General features: G+C 39.0%; 1 pseudogene; it reads left to right on the forward strand.

Moving 5' to 3' along the window:
- LOC123972424 overlaps positions 1-18175 on the forward strand; it is a 180955-nt pseudogene extending 162780 nt beyond the window's left edge.
- The last annotated feature ends 2725 nt before the right edge of the window (positions 18176-20900 follow it).

The following is a 20900-nucleotide window of genomic DNA, read 5'->3' on the forward strand; positions in this document are numbered from 1 at the left end:
CTCCAAGTTGCTTTCCGATTCTCTTGTAGCCCATCCCAGCCTTGTGCAGATCAACAGTCTTGTCCCTGATGTCCGTAGAAAGCTCTTTGGTCTTGCCCATGGTGGTGATGTTGGATGCTGGTTGTTTGGGTGTTGACAGGTGTCTTTTATACAGGTAACGAGGTGAGGCAGGTGTATTTGATGTAGATAATTGGTTGGGATTGGGGCTGTGTCTTAAAGAAAGACTAACTGGCTTGTAGGAGCCAGAATACTTGCTGTTTGGTAGGGGGTCATATACTTGTTTTTCCTCATCAGATGGTTATCAATTTTAATAAATTCATATGATGTGATTTTCTGGAATTTTCTTTGGGATTCTGTCTTTCACTGTTAGAATGTACATATGATTAAAATTGTAGATTGTTGCATTCTTTGTAAGTGGGCAAACCTTATTTCCCCCACTGTAGTTGAGTTGAATGAAGATATGCATAATTCATGGGCACGTTTTTCCAGGTCCTGTTTAGACATTAGTCATTTAATCCTTGAAATATTCTTCAGATGATAGAAGGCTGACTTTGCAATCATCCTAATATTGCTGTTGGAATTGAGTCGATGACTACATCAAGATTTATGTCTTGGTTTGTGGTTTTTAACATTGCAAGTATTTGGAAGCATGTAGATGTTAAACAGACGAGGTCCCAGAATGGAGCTTTGAGGAACTCCACAGGTCATTTTTTCAGCTGTGTAATTACACAAAGTTGTCCCTGTCTTTTAAGTAGGATTCAAACCAGTGTATTACTTTGTCAGAAAGTCACACCCAACTTTCTGGTTGGTCTAGTAAAATGTTGATGAACTGTGTCAAATGCAGCACTGAGATCCAATAATACTAAGACTGAAATTCTGCCACTGTCTGAGTTTAAGTGGATGTCAGTGAAGACCTTAACAAGAGCCTTCCCCATGCTGTGGTGTGGTCGACGTCCTGACCAGAAGAGATCAATATAATTGTTAAGCGCTACAAAGTTGTTTGAAATGGGCCTATAATTGCTCATATTCATTGCATGCCATGGTAGCAAGAGATTCAGAGGCTTCTGACACGGGAGGGTTTGTCAGCTTGTAGCAAACAAGGCATGTGCATGATTATTGTTTTTGGCAATGTCAGAGAAGAAGCTAGAAGCTTAGGTAGGCCACACTTGCGTAGTGCTGAGGATCATAAAATCATAAAAGTGTTGAAAATATGGCAATAGCCTGCTTTAACTGAAAAAAATACAGTCCCAGTGATTTTTAAGTATCCAGGAGCCGCTGTTCATAATTTCTTGCAGGAAAAATAACAAGAATATCAGCAAAAGAATTCAAGCAGAGGCAAGAGCAAGCAGCAAAGTGTCTGCACTGTAAGAAAGCAGGAAGTCAGACAGTCTAGACCTATCAGCACCTGAAAACTACCTTAGCAGAGGTGAAAAAGTAGTTTCCGGTGTTTCGATAAAATAAGTCTGGTTTTGAAAAGTTCCAAAACACATTTCAAAAGATTTAAAGTTTTGACATGTTGAAAAGCTGTTTATAATGAAAATTTAGGGGGCTTCAAGCACCCAAAGGTCATGAAATTCATTCATAGCATAAATGACCATGGAAACCTGAAGCATCACCACTGGATGTGTTGACTGAATGATGCATTATAGATTATACACACACACACACACACGCACACACACACACACACACACACACACACACACACACACACACAGTGCCTTTATATTATATGTTCCTGCTGAATATTGTTATTTAGAGTCATCACCATGAAATAGAATCAGAGATGATCTCCAGCTGGGATCAAACTCACGGCTCTCTGGCTGAATGTTTGTGATCCACTGGCTGCTATGCATTTTGATGAACCCCAGTTTTTTTTTTAGGATGTTCCATTTTCAACACATACTTTGAGGCAGTTCTCAACTTTTTTAATGCAGGTATGGATGCAGCAACAAACATGAACTCAAAGATATCTCCTCTGTTGTGGAATAACAGAGAAAAACATTTAATGAAATTGTGTTTCAGAAAAATAAAATACGTAAGAAATGCTCCCTTTTCTTCCCTTTTAGGGTACTGTTTGAAAGAAAGGTTTCCATCAATGCAGTAAATGTATAGCTCTTAAGAAATGCTACTTGTGGCATTTTAATAAACCATTGTGAGCCGCTGGGATCAATTCTGCTGTTGCTTTACAGCATGAAACGTGAAGAAGTTGCTCTTCTACAGAAAATGAAGCTACATCTTTCAGAGTTTCAGGTGACTGTAGATGCAAAATAATCACTTTGTACAACTTAGTAAGTAAAAAACCAAAGAGAAAACATTTGATCAAAAAGCCACACGGGGCTGCAGTGCTGTGTGTTATTTTTAAAAGCCCAGATACATGATGTTCTAACTGTGTGTGTTGCTGTACGTGTGATATTAACACTGAGCTTATTTTTCTGTCTTTTGCAGAAAAGTTAACAAGTGCTACCGGGGACGCTCGTGTCCTATCATAGTCCACTGCAGGCAAGTATGATAATGACTAAAGCAATCTGAATTTATTTCATTTTACATTTGTTTAAAGGGTTCTAGCTTACATTCAGGGCTATGCAATGGTATTTGTTCTGACTGAGATGTGATTTTGTGAATGTTGGAAATGAGTAAACAAGAAGAAAAAAAAATGCCTGCACAGATGATTTGAAGCTGAACTTAGCCAGGTCCCTTGTTGCTTCTGTTATCCAGTCCACACTACCATTTAATTTCTCACGTATTTGTCACTTGTCAGCATGTAGAGGATGACAAACATTTAAAGTAAGAAATTAGCCAAAAAGTTCTGACTTAATTTGACAAACTGTCCACGGCGGAGGGAAACTTTTAATTGGAGGAGCTTCAAAGTTTGCAGTGTGGAGCCAGTGGGTGAGAGGGAGAGACGGGTAAATAGAAGTAGGCAGAGTTGCAGCTGTTGTGTGTGTGATATCACATCTGCATACCCCCACCACCTGAGGAAATAACTCAGACCAGTGAGACATAATTAAATCTGTATTTAACAGAAAAAATCTGCCACTCTTTTTCTTTTTTTTTGTGGAAACATCCTGCAATGATTGGATTAGAGGAAAAAAACCTTCCATAGCAGATAGCCATTATATCTGTCTGCTCACTCCTCCACTGAGTGATCTATTATTTAATATGGTGTAATGGCTCTTCCAGGATGATAAAACTGTACATTTCTGGGCTAAATTGCCAGGCTGCACCAAAGTATGAAGCTTATCTTTATGGAGCACCAGCCATAGCAGCTGGATCATCCTAGTTCTATTCCCTCGCTACCTTTATGACTCTACAAGTAAATGTAAGTGTTTAGAGGCGTAGCAAAACCACCAGATTTGTTACACACACTTGTATATAGAGGTGTTGCAGTACCTATGACCCCAACAGTTAGGACGTATCTATGTGTAACAGCTATTATTCAATTTGGACATGAGTAAAATAGTTGCAGTGTGTATTTATTTACCACGAACTGCCGATGTACCAACTGTACAGCTAATGTTATTTTTGCTGGCTAGCAATGTAGATCTAAAACCCCACCTGATCATTTTTCTCTTGTTACCTATGTACATTCATCAAATTGAGCCATACAGATTCAGGAACAGTATAGATTATTCTAAAAATATATAGGATTTCACTTCTTTTAGATGAAACAATTTTCTGCCATAACAGCATTCACTCATGTCTTTCCATTGACTTGGTGTGCAGTAAATGTGCATTGCAGTCATTGAACACACCTTTAGACTGTAAGTGCTGGTGTGGTCACTACAATTTTCAAACAGAGAGAATGACTGCCACTGGTAACAATAGAAAATGTCTAATTTGACTTTATTTTGTTATAAGGCCACACTCAGATAGATTTTATGAATTCTGGCTGCGGTTGTAAAAAAAAACATTTATGCTAGTATTTAGGGATTTCAGGCAGCTGCAATATGTCAAATTTGTTTAAAATTCTACAGAAGTATACAGGCCTGTGGCAAAATGACTGCCAAGCCACCATTGCTGGTAGATATGAAATCCAATATTAACACAGATTAAAATGCTTCAGTTTATTAACTCTGAGCTGTTTGTTTGTGTCAGCTTTGTTAACAAATTGTCACAAATATGTGGCACAACAAAGATTGCAAATTGAGACTTAATGTCAGGCACCAGGCCTTGATCAGAGACCGATATTCCCCCTTGTAACCTCAAATGAGGACCAATCAAAGCTCGTTCCTAAACCCAACTAGCCAATCATGTCTAAGGCTGCAGTAATGAATAGATCAAGGAACTCTGACATTCATCCTGAAGGTATTTATTTAGAGCTTCCAACAGAGTCTATCAAAGAAAACTGCGCACAGCCATTTATGGACCTAATGTAGACAGAGAGCAGAGTGAAGCAATCAGGGTGAGAAGTGAGCGAACAGAAGAGCGGATGCAGAAATTCAATAATCGCACAGCATTCAGAGAACTTCTCTGCCTTTGTTTCTTTCTCTCTGGGTCTCTGTCTCTTTTTACCATTGCTGCTTTTTTCACATTCTTAGTCTATCTCTTCAGGGTCTCTTTCTATCTTGTCTTTTTCGTTTCCTTCCCTCTCTCTGCCCCTCTTTCTCCATCTCTTATTTTAAATCGAGTGAGAGGAGGCAGCAGACATCTTGACGTGTTTACTCACAGCCCTCAGGCTTCTGCTGACACACACACACACACACACACACACACACACACACACACACACATCACATCACATATCTTTGATCGCCTTGTAATCATCCTGGCAAGGTGCAGCGATACGACAGATCTAATCACACCGTAATAACCTGTACGAGACACACGCACGCGCGGACACACACAAACTGTCTAAGATCAGAGTGATAGTTGTATCTGTGTAGGAGTCACACACACACAACCACACACACACACAAACACACACACACACTTGAGTTTGCTGGATTACATACCAGCCCATGAAATAGACTGGTAGGGGTGCAGACAACAATTTTCAACACTTGAAATAAATCTGTGATACAAAATATTGCCTCTACATACATTACAGAGTCTAATTCTTTTTTTTCACCACTGTTTGTTGCTTTTTTTTTTGCATAGTGACAGGACATGAAATAGAACATTTATTTTCATCTGTGTCAAACAAACCACATAGTAGCATAGCTGTTGTTGTTAAACAGGTTTATATTTTGATGTTACTTCATTTCTGACCAAAATAAAATCAGCTTCAGCCTGTCTGTTACATAAATACATGCCTTTGAAGTTTATTATCCTTTTAAAATAGCATTAAACCTCGATATATTCAATCTCTCTGACTGCTGCTCACCTACTTAACCCTTGAGTCAGGTTATGTCTGTCTGCACTCCAGAAAACAACAAAAACATCAGTATATGACACGAAATGAGTATTGTTAGAGTAAATCTGTGGGTGTGTGTTATTCAGATGTTAGAACTTATTTGCGCAATCTTACAGCAGCTGTGGGGCTTGCTGACTAGCCAGTAATGCTGCCAGGTTTTTCTGAATGCCTGTTAACACTTCAAATTGAATCCTTTTTAGTGGTTTACAGTCTTCTTTGAATTTGCATCAGCAGACTCAGGGATAACGTTTATTTGTCCTTGTCTGGATAAAAATACAGAGCCGCCAGACTAACGCTGTAAAAAGTCAACAAGATGGAAGCTCATGGCAAGAAAGCAAAAAAGTGTAGCTGTACGTTTGGTTTGCTGATGGTGTCAGAATAAACAGAAAAACAGGCCGAGCGGGTTCCCTGTCTACATCAAACTGTAGCAGTGTGTGATGTTCTCGCAGGGATCAAAGAGTGATTCCATGTGAACCAGGAAAGAATGACTTTGAGTTTTCTGTAAATCTTAACAACATCATGTGTGGCCAGAAAGAAATACAACAATCTCAATAGGTCACATTTTTACCCAATTTAATGCACAATGGCTCTAATACAGTTGAAGAAATTAAAAAAACTATTTTTGTAAGGTTGATTAGTCGGTTAGCAAAATTAAGATATCTCAAGAATCATTTTTGTTTTGCTATGTGTTTTTTTTTAAGATCATGTTTAAATACATTTATTTCAAAAGTAGTATGTTACGAAACAGATTTACAAAATGTACAGATTAAATAAACGCACCATCTTTCCATTTACATTTATGACAGTTTATAAAGCAATGTCCATCGAGAGACTAAAACATACTTTAGTGACAAGCAGGCAGCTACAGTAGGTTCATTTTGCTTGTTCAGGTTGTGCAATCTTGTGCAATATGTAAATATTTTATGCAATAAAAACTTGATGAGCTTACATACAATATATGGTGTACGCAGAGGTAGGGCTGGACAATATGGCCAAAAATGTTATCAAGATAAAAAAAGTTTCATATTTTTCGATATCGATACGTATCAAATCGTTATTTCTTTCAAGTTTAAAGGCTGATTTTTGCTCCTGAGTGAAAGTTAAAGAAACCTGATGGTTAACTGTGGTTTAAACTCTTCTTTATGGTCAGAACCAACACTTGAGGCCAAACAGTGGATCACCTCACAAATGTGAGGTAGAACATTCCAAACAGTTATGATAAAATCTTTGTCAACAAATGTGCATGAGTAAAATCAAGTAAAACTAATTTGTGTATGATTTAAGTGAATAAAATCAACCATTTATTGAATATTTATTGAACAATTGTTAAATTGTTATTGAAAAAAATTATATTGCGAAATTTTTTTGTTATTGTTTCATTGTTCAGCCTTACGCAGAGGTTTTCATAGCATGTACTTATGTAGGTTATTGCAATCTTTTCAGCTCTCCAATTATTTTTTCATAATAACAGTGCAACAAATATTCTTTATTACCATGAAGAGAAAGATATGAGAAATATTGAAAAGCTGTGTTGCGTAAAATTAGAATGAAACACATTAACTGATGACATAATAATCTGAAAAGTACTTTCTCCAAAACCATATGACATTATCAAACAGTTTCATTTAATTAATACTTTTATGTCTTTCTCTCTCTCTCTCTCTCTCTCTCTTCCCACCCCGAATCTGCCCGCCCCCCCCCCGCAGTGACGGTGCTGGAAGAAGTGGGACTTACATACTGGTCGACATGGTCCTCAACAAGATGGCTAAAGGTGGGCGTTATGGAGGGGACTGAATATTTCATGGGGCATCGGTTTTGATCTGTTTCACAAGGACTCACAGCACTGTAGGAATGCTCCTTTTTCTTCATTCACTTAGAGTTTGAAGCCCACGATGGCTCTTCACCAGGTGCAGAGGCATCTGTACAGTGGCAGTTCATCACATGACATTGAATCAAGTGTCAATTCCCAATGTTCTGTCTGATTATATACAGTTACAGATAGAATACTTATATTGCTTTTTGGAGGAACAAAGGACTTTTACTTCTTCAGTTTATATGATTAGGTCTTGAACTTGTATTTACATTTATAGATATCCTTTCTAAACCACTGCCTTAAGAAAAAACATCCCTAATGCAAACACTCATAATGGGTGAATTTTCTTACATAAAGTGTTTTTAATATTATTACTATGTAGGACAAGTACTAAAGCAACTTTCCTTATCACCACCATGGTTGGTCCACTGCAGAAAAAGACTACAGACTTCAATAGTTCACACAGATTTGGTGTGTGTGTGTGTGTGTGTGTGTGTGTGTGTGTGTGTGTGTGTGTGTGTGTGTGTGTGTGTGTGTGTGTGTGTGTGTGTGTGTGTGTGTGTGTGAAGTGTCCCATGGTGGTGCTGATGTAGCAGAACGAGCTCCTGGGTCTTTAATACGAGATCAAAGGTTCAGTCAGGCATCGGGGGCCTTTCCCTTAGGCTGTCACACTGGGAGGAAAAGGCAAGGCTGGGTGGGATGCAGTTGGTGGATGCGAGGGGGTGTGCTCCTTACCCTTTTTCCTCTGTCCTGTATCCCAAATCTAAAGGAAAATGTTCTCAGCATTGATTTTGCCACCCAGCCCAGTTCCAAAATGAAGCATCCGCCTGGAAAGACATGAGGGATCATTAACAGAAAAGATCAGAAGAACAGAAGAACAGAAACAGAAGTGGCTATAGTGACACAGAGTGTATTGAAACTGCAAACTTTGCGATGTCTAATTTAGTTTTGATTAGATTTTATTGCAACAAAAACATGTTTTTGCACAAGCCAACTTAACTGGTTGGCAGCCCCAAAAGGCAGAATGAGATACCATCACGGGCAAATGATCACTCCCCATTGTTTTGATTTCTTTTTAAACCTTAGTTTCTTCACTCTATGTGGGAAGGTATCAAGCTGTTTTTTTCTTTGGCTTCACACGTATTAAGGACAGGTCCGTCTTTATGTTGGGTAGCTCTGCTCTGTGAATAAGGCTGATTAAAACAGAGCACCATTGTAAAACAATGCCAGATTTCATGGTTTAAATAAACAGAGTATTTGAGTAACTATCTCTTTGTCATTGAGGGATGGCCATTTGTTTGAGTAGGAAAACACATGACGGGATCAAACCAAGATCAGAAGGTGTCTGAGGTGTTTATTGTGAAGATCAAAGTGGATTTCACCACCTACAACTCAATGTGAACTCTCTGTGTCAGGAAATCGAGTGTTGATGTTGACAGAAAACCTTTCATGGGAAGAAACAGAGCTTTGCTTTGAGTTTTAACAGTCCTCCATATTTTTGTTCATGGAATTGCCTTTGAAGGGGTTTGATAAACCTGAGGCGTCATGGAATCTCCTAAACCCCACTACAGGAGCATGTAATCCTTCAAGTTAAAACATGAAAATCCCCAAAGGTGGAGTTACAAGGATGACATGAGGCTTTACGTTTGTCTGGTGTTTGGAAGTTTTCTTTCTCTTTGTTAGTTTCAGTGACTTTTTTTTTTTTTAATTTAGCATCTACAGGGAAATATTGCTCTTTATACAACAATATAGATAAATATACAAAACCTATCATCTAGCCAATGGCAAAATAGTAAATATTTGGATACAGTCTTGCCATCACATAGTTTTTATTTATCAGCTGTTTAATTATCCGCTTATATCTGACACATCTTGGTCCCAATTATTTAATTACTATGTTTAGGATGTTTATCAAAAAGTTTTATTTAAGTAAAATGAAAATCAACCAATGTTTTACGTACAAACTCACCGTACATTCTGGTATTAGTCTCTTGACTCCAGTCTCAGTTGAGTTTCGCAGCCCATATGTAATTCTATAACACTGGGTACATTATGCAGACAGTAATGTTCTACTTTTGGAGATTCCACTGATTTTGTGTTGAAATTCTATGAAGTTTGAAGCAAGAAAACCTTTCAAAATATGTCAATACCATGTAGACTGAAATATCCTGCATTCTAGTCGCTGTATGGATCAATCTAAATACTACACTACTAATAATTTCATTTAAAATACCCTCCCTAAACATCGATGTCTTTCAAACTCCAAAACCCCACTTTGTCTCCAAAGGCCCAAACTGAAACTGACATTATCTCCTTAAAAACGAAAATCTATTTAATTTCCACTCAATTTATGTTGTCTTTTTTGAGTTCTGTCAGTAACTAAGGTTCATAAAATCTCGTCCTCAGAAAAATAGGCTGGCTTTCTCCTCCACTACATCACTACATCTCAGCTCCCCACCCCCGTTTTTCTGGAGGGTTTTGTCTGTCCTGAGAAGCTAGAGGCCCCCAGGTTTGCAAGCGTCCCCCATCCTGATCAAAGACACTTCCCACCTCCTCCTCCTCCTCCTCCTCCTCCTCCTCCTCCTCCTCTTCTTCCTCCCTCTCAGACACAAAATCACTCAGGATTCCCTCCCCCTCCCCCCCTCCTCCTCTTCCCCCTTCTCTCTCCGTTCCCACTCTTTTTCTCCCAAGGAATGAATTGTAAATTGGTCTGAGTATTATGGCGGTGTTGCAGGGTTGAGGAGGTATTGCTGTGGTTCTCACGTTTTGTTTTCTCTTCTTCTTTTCCAAAAGGCTCCCTCATTTCCCTCCTCTCTCTAATGTTACCCCCCCCGACACCACCACTTCCACCACCCGCCACCCATCTCTTCATCTTAAGAATCGAATGAAACCCATCAAGTGCCGGAGAGCTTTTCAGCATCACTCTATTTCTTTTCGCTTTTTTTCCCCAGGTCCAGCTGGTGAGCCCAGCTCTCGGCTTTGGCTTCGGGGGTCTTTCGCGGCCTCCTCAAGGGCCCTGTCTTTCTTTTTTTTATCTTTCTCTCCTCCTTCTCCTCTTCTTTTACCCACTCCTCTTCAGTCCCGCTCCGCGACCTCCACCCCAAAGCGAGGGTCTTGCAGAGGAGGGAAGTTTGAAATCAGACCGGGGGTTTTGTACCATTCCTCCTTTTTTCGTGCCTCCACTCTTAAACAGAGAGTTTTGCAAAGAGGAAAAGCTCAAATAAGATGATTTCTTTTTATATAACGTCCATTTTGAGGTTTATCAGGACCTGCACAATAGCCCTCGGCTTGTTAAGTCCTTCCCCGAGAAGAAGAAAAACTAAAGCAGTGTGTTGCAGCTTTCCTGGCTGGAAGGGGGTCTATTGTGTTGTAAAAAAAAGAAAGAAAAAAACTCACAAAACCTGTGAAACAGAATAAGAAAATGGTGTGAATGAGCAGTTCTCCCACCATTCATTTTCATCCTCATGCAGGCAAGAAAAAGAAGTGTTATTATGTGTCACAACAAGAAAGAAGTAAAGAGAATTCTTGCTCTTTTTGTTTCCTCAGATTTGGATAGAGGAGGAGGAGGAAGAGAGAAACGGGTGGACAGAAAATGTGTTTTTCAATGTTTTTTTACTTTCTCTTGTTCTTTGTGAATTTAATTGTTGCTCCCGCCTCTCTCTCTCTCTTGTCTCTTTTCTCTCTTAGTCTTCCACGGTTTCTCTATGTCTTTGAGATGTCTTTCTTCCCCCTTAACATCTATTTTTCCCTCTGCCTTTTCAAATCTTTCTGCTCCTTTTTTTTTCAGCTAATGGTTGGGTACCTGTAGCTCTTGCCTATTATTTATGCTCCTTTGACTTAATTAGGTGACACAATGTCATTATAAGCTCAATGTGAGTTTTAAAAGTAAGATAAACTTTATTTGCCTGCCAGGAGGTATTTGCATTAGACACAAATGGTTTTTACCAAAGGAAAATCACATTAATATTTATTTTAAAAAAAGATGTAATTTATTATGTTAACAAAAATATCCCCTTAAAACGCATTTATTTTGTTCATTTAAGCACATTAGGAGCATCAAACCTTGAATGAACTGTGAATACTTTACATTACCATCCTCAAAAGCATTAGTGTTTCAGGCTTTGGACAGTATTTTTCTTACCCTTCTTTTTGTTTCTATTTCCAAGTTTGCATTGCTTTCTGTCATTTATTTAGAGCCTGATTTTTTATGACACTTGTTATTTGAAAGTACAACACACCCACTGACAATTAATAGCCAATGTTCCTTTTCAAGGACTCTATAGACTATGAAAAAAAACATTTTTCACAATTATTTCATATACTGAGGCAGAATATTTTACAGTTACTATAAGAGATTAAACTAACATTGATGACATTACATTTTGAACTGTAAATTTCACTGATAATTCTTTACCAATAGTAAAAATGTTATGTTATACTAGTGTTAAAGAGCCTTGTGTTAAACATTTGCCCTGAAGGATGAATAAAGGCCAAATTTAAATGCCTGCATTGGTCCTGGTCCAAATAAAGGTCACCCTATAAATCCATTCTGTCCCCGACTAAGGATTTTCATAGTCGAATCAGAATTGTCAAGTCCTGCCTATAGTCGACTGATAGTCGAATCATGTGTGTTGACCCTTTTCTCTCTCTCTCTCTCGCCTCTCTCGCCTGTCATTCACCATTTTGTGCAGTTTTTGCCATGCTGCCGGGTCTATTTCAAGTAGCCTGCTATTTAAAAACGATAAAATATTCTTTATGTGGTTCATCAACCGTGACAAATTATCCGAAAGTCCCATGAGGTGCGGACAACTCGGCACAACACCAGTGAAGCTGTGGCTCCGTCTCTTCAGCAAGTGTTCCCCTTCTGCACCTACACACACACGCTACGCCTACACATGTGCACTGACAACCCAGGGTTACTTTTTACATATTTATTAAGTGTTTATCGTAATAGGTTGTATACTAACTTATTGGGAGAAAACTGGTAGTTCTATGTAAAATCAGACATTGAGCTCCCCCGTTTGTAATATATCACAATGTCCGTTGAACAGTGTTTAGCCAGAGGTCGTTTAGCTGTGGGGCATCTTGCCAGTCTGGCACACAGTCAGGCTGACTGGATCTGTACACTGGGACCCCAACACACACACACACACACACACACACACACACACACACACACACAGGCATGTCAGATTTTGGCAGGGGCTGACAGAGCTCTGGTGGGAAACCTTCATGAGCTCAAAGGCTACAGGATGATTATCAAAGGCCGATGAGGAGCTTTTAAGATTGGCTCAGTTTCTTTTAGAAAAAGGCCACAAACATGCGGGACTGTGATTACCTTCACAAAATCCTCTCCAACAGTTTCTTTTCCCTCTTTATCTTCTTTCATCCCGAGAACAAAACACCCCTACCTAGCTCGTGCTTGTGTTTGTTTGTTTGTGCAAAGAGGATGAATGTAATTGCCTTTCGCTGTTCTAAAGGGAGCCTGTATAAAACACCAGACTGACAGATGTTAGCTGGATTATCTTGTGTGGCGCCTTAAACCCAATCCAACACCATTTTATATGTGTGTGTTTTTGTTTTGTGTGTGTGTGACAGGTGCCAAGGAGATTGATATTGCAGCGACTCTGGAGCACCTGCGGGACCAGAGGCCAGGAATGGTTCAGACCAAGGTAACACACACACACCTTAAGTCTGTTTGTTCATGTGGAAAACTTCTGATTTGTGGCAGGAAGGCCACAGGTGATACACTGCAAAAACAAAACCTATTTTAATGATCTAACATGGCGGTAACTATAATACACTTAGCCCATAAATTGTATGGTCAAGGATCTCTGGCTTGAACAGCATGTTTCACTCAATGCTTCATTATGTAGCTCATGAAAAGCTACAACAAGCCAAGGGATTAAACAAGCATGCTAATTAGTGAGCTTTAGAGGTGTTGGTAGGCAATTTTGGACAGAGCAAGGCTTGGTGTTTATGCTATGCTAAGCTAAGCTAAGCGACTCCCACCTCTATCTCCATGCACAGACACAAGAGTTGTAGTGGTCTTCTCATTCAACTCTCGACATCCCCAGTTATATAAAATGTTACACTACGCTAATGTGGCATACCTTAGGGTGAAATTACATTACAGTAACTGGCCTACTGAAAGCGGCATCTCTAACTTCCTCAGCACTTTGAAGAACAGCACGATACTTTTTGCTTTTTGCCAGTGATTAATGACACATTACATCAGTGGAACAATTGCTGTGTGATCTACCGCACATTAGTGTATAACAGCTGTGAGCTGATGGTACACGTTGTACCGTCGGGAGAGTTTGGAAAGTAAGTTAGTTTGAGGGAGCGTCTCCGCAAAGTTACAAATATCATCTTGTCATTCTTGAATCTGATATTTAGTTGTTGACAGTTGCTGGGATCAATCCCGTGACCTTCACGTCACAGTACGGTCTCGCTAACAATCAATCATACCTCCATTAAAACTTCATTTTATCTGAAAGTCTAACGTTGGCTGGTAGTCTTTGTGAGAAAGGCTGGATTTGCTGTTTTTTTAGGGTTCATTCCTCCGCATCAGGCAAGATCAATCGATTTCTTCAAATGTAATTGAACAGGGATTATAGTCAGGTCTGCCCAGATCACAGAGGAATATGTATAGAATTCAAATGGGTGCTTATAATCTTTGCTAAAACCTGCTCCCAGGGTAGCAGTATCATACGTTCTTAGTTTTATGAACTGAATGAAAGCAGAGTTCCATAAAGTTTTTTTAACGAAATTAAAATTAAATAAAAGAGGTCACAAAAGTAAAAGAAAGTCCTTTGTTGATATAATATTCCACAATATGAACCCTTTAAAACAAAGTGACCAATACATGGTTTATTCCACAGATAGATAGATCGTGTATCACACAATGCACAGCCTCAGAGACCTCAGCGATTTACCTAAAACAACCTGTCAGTCACACTGAACGCAGGATGATGCCAGGCCAGTCTGGAAACTTCAATTACCGGCTGATCTGTGAACATAATTAGAAAGAAAAGCCAGCATGCGTGTAAAACATCCGTGGTATCGATCCAGCCTTTATTAAACCATGTATCCTGAGCAAGCGGCTGTCACGACGCACTCTCTGTGCTCCCCCCACATTGATTCCCCTCGTGGTCAGGAGTCACAGCCTCAGCACTCGGATTTCATTTCTGATTATGATGAGGGAAGATGCTGTTTGGGCCTTTAATCTGTGTGGGGAACAACAGGAGGATTTTGTTGGAGGATTGTTTAACAGCCAAAGATGATCTTCCAAGTTGTTGTTTTTGCAGGAACACCAGACTCATCATCTTGCCAAAGGGCTCTTTGGCAGCACGTACTGTATCACTGAAATGAAACTTGTGACTAGTCCACTCTGCTTTCCAGAGTTTTGCTCCTACGTGTGTGTTTCAGTGCTTCTAACTTTCTTTCTCTCCTTTCTTCCTTTCTTTCTGTCTTCCTTTCCCTACAGGATCAGTTTGAGTTTGCGTTGACGACCGTTGCGGAGGAAGTAAATGCCATTCTGAAAAATCTTCCACAGTAGGAAGGTGCACCTCCTTCTGATGGACCGGCTCCTCCTCTTCTTCCTCCTCTACTCCATACGTCTTGTCTTTTCTGTCCTCTTCTCTCCCATCCCGTCCTATCTTTGCCTACCTAATCCTTTTCACCTCCTTGTTTTCTCCTACTATCTCTTCGCAGTCCAAAGCAGCACATTCACACCCACGGCAGTCCGCTTCCCTTCATTTTATTCCCTCTTGTCCTGTCTCTTTTTTCATTGCATCTCATTCCCTTACTTTTATAAAATCCTTCTCCATTATGTTTTTTTTTTCTAAATGTGTCCTCTGTTCATCTTCATTTCCATGCTTTCTCCTCTTGTCTACTTTTGCCTCCTCTTCTTTCCACTCCTCCTCCTTTCACTTCTCCTCATCTCCCCCTCCCCTTCCATCTTAGTGAACATTGTGCCAGGAAACCGTTGAACCAGTCTTGTACATAGGTAGACCTTCCTTCTATTGTAATGATCCACGCAGCCTGTTTTCCAAAGGGATATTTAAACACATTTTCATAGATTGAATGTGTATGGTCTGTTAAGAGTATATTTATCATAGTTGTGTTTCTAAATGAAGGTTACCTTCATGGGCGTCAGTTGGGTATGGCAGGATTTGGCACTTAGCATCACAGTGTAGTTGGATCTTTAAGTCCTGGCAATCCCTGATCTCTAGAATTGATTTATGACCAATATCACTTCAATCAAGTGAATGGATTTTTATTTTTTACATTATAAATTGGATGAATTTAGGTTTTAGACTGTTGGTTTGGCAATACTAGCAATTTGACACATTGGGTTTGGGGGAGTTGCAATGTGCTTTTTCCCCAATATTCTGGCTAAATAATAAGGGGATTAATAGAAAAAATAAAGACATTAACCAATAATCATCACTAGTGGCCCAAGATATGATTCTAATTTCCTAAATTATGTTCAATGTGAGTATTTGCCATTTTGCCATTTTACTGAATTGACGCCCTTGTTTCGAGTGTGTGCGTGAGATGTTGTATCACTAAATCGTATCGTCGGGTTTTTAGTGCCATGCTTTCTGATATGTTTTCATGCAGTACATTAGAGTGTCACATTGCATCTCATCAGTGCCCGGTATCGTAGATATGAGACAAAATACTCACAGGAATGTTTCCATCTCCGACTGAGGATAATTATTCTTAACAGTAAGTGATGAAAAACTGCCAATAGGGTGTTGGGTGTTCCAAAATGTGTGGCAACGCCGTATTTTCCATATATTTTAAGAAAAATTTAAAACACGCTGATACTGAATGTGAGGTTTAATAACATATAGATATAATTTTGTAATTTTCATTATCTTAGTGGAAGCAATATTGTGTTTCTTCAACCTGAATCTTTCACTCGCGTGGACAACCAACATCGTTGCTTGTCAGTGAAGTTACACTTGTGTCTGCCTTAATAAAAACACAGTAGATGGACTGGTAAATGTGCACAGTCAGTTGGAAAAGAGGCTAGTGTGTAACGCTTCATTTTAAAATGGCCTTATTCCAGCGGATTAACCTGTGGATTAAAGGTTTGCTGTGCTGCTACTTAATGAAAATCCCTCCGATAAACACTGGCGAACACGCAGTCTTTAATAATCTGGGGGCAGGACGTTAACTTCTGTCCAAAAGTTTGTGAGAGTCTTTGATTGAGTTCAACAGCAGTAATCACGTGTACTTTAAATAATGAATTATTAATTTCAACCACAGAACATTGGAATGAGACCATTATAAAATTATGTGTTTCTAATCAGTACTTTCCTGTTAAAAGAGGATGGTCTTGCTTCAGAATAGCAGTTCTTCTATGTAGCATTAATGGATGATTTGTACATGTACAGTAGCTAAACCTGTATTGCATTGAAAACGAGTTTGTGGTGACACTTGCCAGCTGGTTTTCCCAAAAGCATCTTGAGACTAACAAGGTTTTTGTTCTGTTGAAAGGAGCAAAGGCAGCATTAAAGGACCATACCAGTGATACCAGTTGCATGTTTTAGCCCATTTACTTTACCCATACTTTGAATTTCTGCTAACTAAATCATGTTCCTCTGTTTCACATTTCTGAACATTTCTTTCTAGTCTATCAGCACACTAAATATTGTTACAAGATTATGCAGAGAGGACTGTAAGTATTCACTTACAACCACATTACCACCCAAAAATAATTGAACTTATAAAAAAAACTATTCTATTGTAATTATATGTAGATTTGTAGATGTGCAAGTTTGAGAAGTATGCTAATTGATTATCATAGTGTATGGAAATGAGTGGAAACCAATGGCTGCCTAGAAAGCAGACAGATTATACTGAACATCTGAAACTCTCTGGCATGCATTCACAAATTGCCAGCAGTAATGAGAAGTATAAATGCTTTGTATTTAAGAGGGGGGGGGGGCTTTAAGATATGATCAGTCCTACAGTCTGTATCCATTGGTGCATGTTTGTGCTTTGCTTAATTAAGATTCACACTGCATAATTAAAAGGCCTCCACAGGCTTGAAAACAAATGTCACATCACTCACAAGTGGCCTGTTGGTAACCTGTCGAATATGAGCATCAGACCTGAGATCATTTTGTTCTTGGCTTTCTAATCACAAAGGAACTTTTAGCCGTAAACCACTGTGTTTGTGCTCATTAACCCTTAGGTTTTAGGGTAAATTCTTGTTGACTGGAATTACATTCAAAGCTAGTTCTAAGAAAACAAGAGCTCCAGGTTCAACTGAACAAAACACAAATAACATACTTGGAGTGAACACACCCATTATCTAAAGATGACTTTGGGAAACCAACTCATAGTTTGTGTAAAATTAACTTAATTTCACTACTTTACAGGCAGTAAATGAACAGTTTTATCCTTCAAATTCTAATTTTGTTTGTTCAATCTTATTTGTATCAAGTATGTTACTAGTGCATGGCTATTTATTCAACAAATGAGTGTGCTGTACTTTCCTGTGGCCTCAAGACGATCTCAGCAAATCTCTTCAAGCAAACAGCAAATGGTTGGTTTATCTCTTCACTTTATTTCAGACCATTTATTGCACAAGCAGCTCCAAGGATCTTGAAAGTGCAAAAGCCAAGGATTATCGTCTCTAAACTGTGCAGATCATGGTTAAAGCAAGTTGAAAGGTGGTGCAGTGTCAATATGATGTAACACTGCAGCAAGCTGGTGTCATGTTGTTTGAATCTACTCCATTTTTCATCACAAATACATGCTGCAAGAAATTCTCCTTATAACAGCTTGTTCAAAGTAGCTAGACATCGTATTTTTTACTGTTATGTATGTTTTAAAAATGTGGAAATAAGTGAAAACTGATTCTACTGGCCATATTTCCCAATGCTGTTCTTTCTTTCACACACTCCAGGAAGATAGCTGGTCTGTTGCATTAACACTGTACATAAACAAAAAAAAAAGAAAAGAAAAGAAAAGAAAAAACAACAGAAGATATTTTGTTCTATCGGTGTAAACGACTTGTGAATAAAGTCTCATCGTCGATGCAGTATTGTAATGCAACCCTGACTTGTGAGTTATGTCTCTTTTTTCTATCTTACTACTGGACATAAAACCTATGCTTGGGACATAATTGTACACAATAAGTTTTACCATCTGGGTGGGCGGTGAAGCATCTGTTTTTGTAGAGCACCGAACTACCGGCTGCATTTTAAATCGGATACAGTGGGCGTAAGTTTGGGCGTGGTATAAAGTGCTGTCCTGGAGTACAGGGTGTTTGCAGCTCAACATTCACCACATCACAACTTTTTATTCGACACTCATCCAGTGAACACCTACTCTTCTACTTCAGCATCACTCTGCTTCACATTCACAGTTTCACACTTTAAAGTTGTTTGTTAGGGAAGTGCCACTTAATACATATATGGGTGCAACTACAACCTTTCTCCTACTACTAGTAGTAATGGTAGGCTTAGAAAAATTATGGTTCAGTACAAACCACAGTTTTGGGGTCACAGTTTGGTTTTAGTCCAACATAAAAATAAAAACAATAGGTAAACTTTACAATGTAAGGAGGACACAGTGGCCATAATTCCTGCTGTAACAAGGCACTGAAAGATGTAATACACATTTTTATTCCAAATTCAAGCTACTGGGGAAAAAAGTGCATTTGATCTGCAATGATTTTTTAAAATTCAGTCATTGCAGCCTTGCACTTGACTGAGTGAGAGGGGCGTTCCAAAAATGCAATGTCTGTTTAATCCATCGCAGAACTTCTTGTTCTCTGTAAATTCTTGCTCTCTTTGCTAAAAAAAAATGGACAAAACTAGCAAACCATGCTAAACAGACAATCATGAGGCCAACCCATGTGAGCTGAACTTGAGGAAGCATTTTTTATTCAGCACCATGGATGGAAAAATCAGTGATTAAGCAAAGGCTTTTGTTCCCTTTGTAAAAACTCCTCCGAACTGCCTTGCATAGTAAAACATATGGCTCTTTAGTTGCTAGATGTTCTACTTTCGTCACCAGATAGATCGCTAACTTTGTCTGGACCCCGAGGTTGATGAGAGTTCGGTTGAACCACACAGTAAATGTGCAGTAAAACCAAAGTATGAGATTAAGAGGCTAAAAAGCCCTATAGCTGCAGGCCTTTTCCTAATCAAACAATTTGACTTTAAAATCACTGATGACAATCAGCTCCTCAATTTTAAAGCTTTTCTGTGGCCAGAATGAAATACACATAGGCATGACACCACCTTGGCACTATTATTCAACCAGCGTCTTTTTAGATGAAGCGGAGCGGATGAATAGCTTTTTTAGAGTGCTTATTCAGGTGAAATAGCAGCTTGGTATTGATTGTGGAGAAAACGCTTTTGGTACTTAAACTCGTGTTCCTGGCCAGCAGTGTTGACTTAGAGAATAGGAAGTAGGGAAATCAATTTAGCTAGATGCTGCTTTCTTCAATGAGGAGTCATACGAGTAGATTTTGAGTGTCTAAGTGTTGTATTTTCACGCCAAGCTGCACACACAGACGCCAGCTTCCACCGTTCTATATGCAAACCCATAGCACCTGGGATGAGGATGGATATCAGAAAGATGGCCTGACGGATGTTTTTTTGGAGCCCTTATATTTCACTCACATGGTAGAAGCTACAAAGTCTACGTTGAAGACATGGTGTCATACAAATAAGCTTTTCTCGCCTCACTTAATGGTTAAAGTATGATGCGCCGTGGCAAAACTTTACAATAGGAGTTGTTGTGGCAATCAGAAAGCCTGATTCTGTGTTGGTAAGATGATGGGAATGAAATACTGGAACACAATAGTTGTCTGTATTATAACAGAGTTGAGTTGTAATCAGAGGAAAAGGCTATAACCTATCTTAGTTTTGGTTTTGTTGTTTGATGTTTTGAGATCTCCACCATTGACACTTAAGCCTCCACCGCAATTAAAGAGCGGGTAATAGAAACGTTTGTGCACACTCCATTAAAAAAAGGCCATTTGAAAAAAATCAACAGCAGCATGTCTCTACAGTAATAATGCCCAAGCAACTCTGTACAGTCACTGCAATTGTTCATCAGATTACACATGTATTATTACCAATCATGTTAATGCAAAAGCAGATAAAAAACATATAAAATTGTTGTACTGTTGGTCTTTTATTTAGTGATTTTAGGGTTAATAAAAATTTAATAAAAGAAAAAAGTCTAAAGACCCTTTAGTGGCCCCAAGATACTGGAGTTGTTCCTGAATGTGAAGCTAAAGCAAAGTCAAAGGTCACTAAGATCATTAGGGTTCTTCCACTGGGGACCGTGAATATCCACAGTCCATTTCTTGGAGATATCTTGTTATAAGAATCTTGAAATGTAAGACAGACAGGCTAGCTGTCATTTCCATCATCACTACCAAACCATACCTGGTTAAACTACACTAAGTCCTGCAGCTTTCAATTCTCATTCTCAAAATGTCATGGCTGAAGCCACTTAGTAATTTGTCCTTGTTGGTCTACATTAGTAGGCTAAGACATTAATTCTTCTTCTGCCATCACCTGAACTCAACACCTGCTCCCAATTCCCTAATCAACTCTAGAGGATATATACAGTCTCTGCCCTTTAGCCTTTATTCCCTGCCATGATGTGGATTTGGACGTTTTGCCTGCTTTGCCTTTTTGGTTTAAGCTAACCCTGTTTTATCTACAGGTAGTGGCATTTGACTCC

This window comes from Micropterus dolomieu, linkage group LG06, assembly GCF_021292245.1.
Source record: "Micropterus dolomieu isolate WLL.071019.BEF.003 ecotype Adirondacks linkage group LG06, ASM2129224v1, whole genome shotgun sequence".
Classification (NCBI taxonomy): Eukaryota; Metazoa; Chordata; class Actinopteri; order Centrarchiformes; family Centrarchidae; genus Micropterus; species Micropterus dolomieu.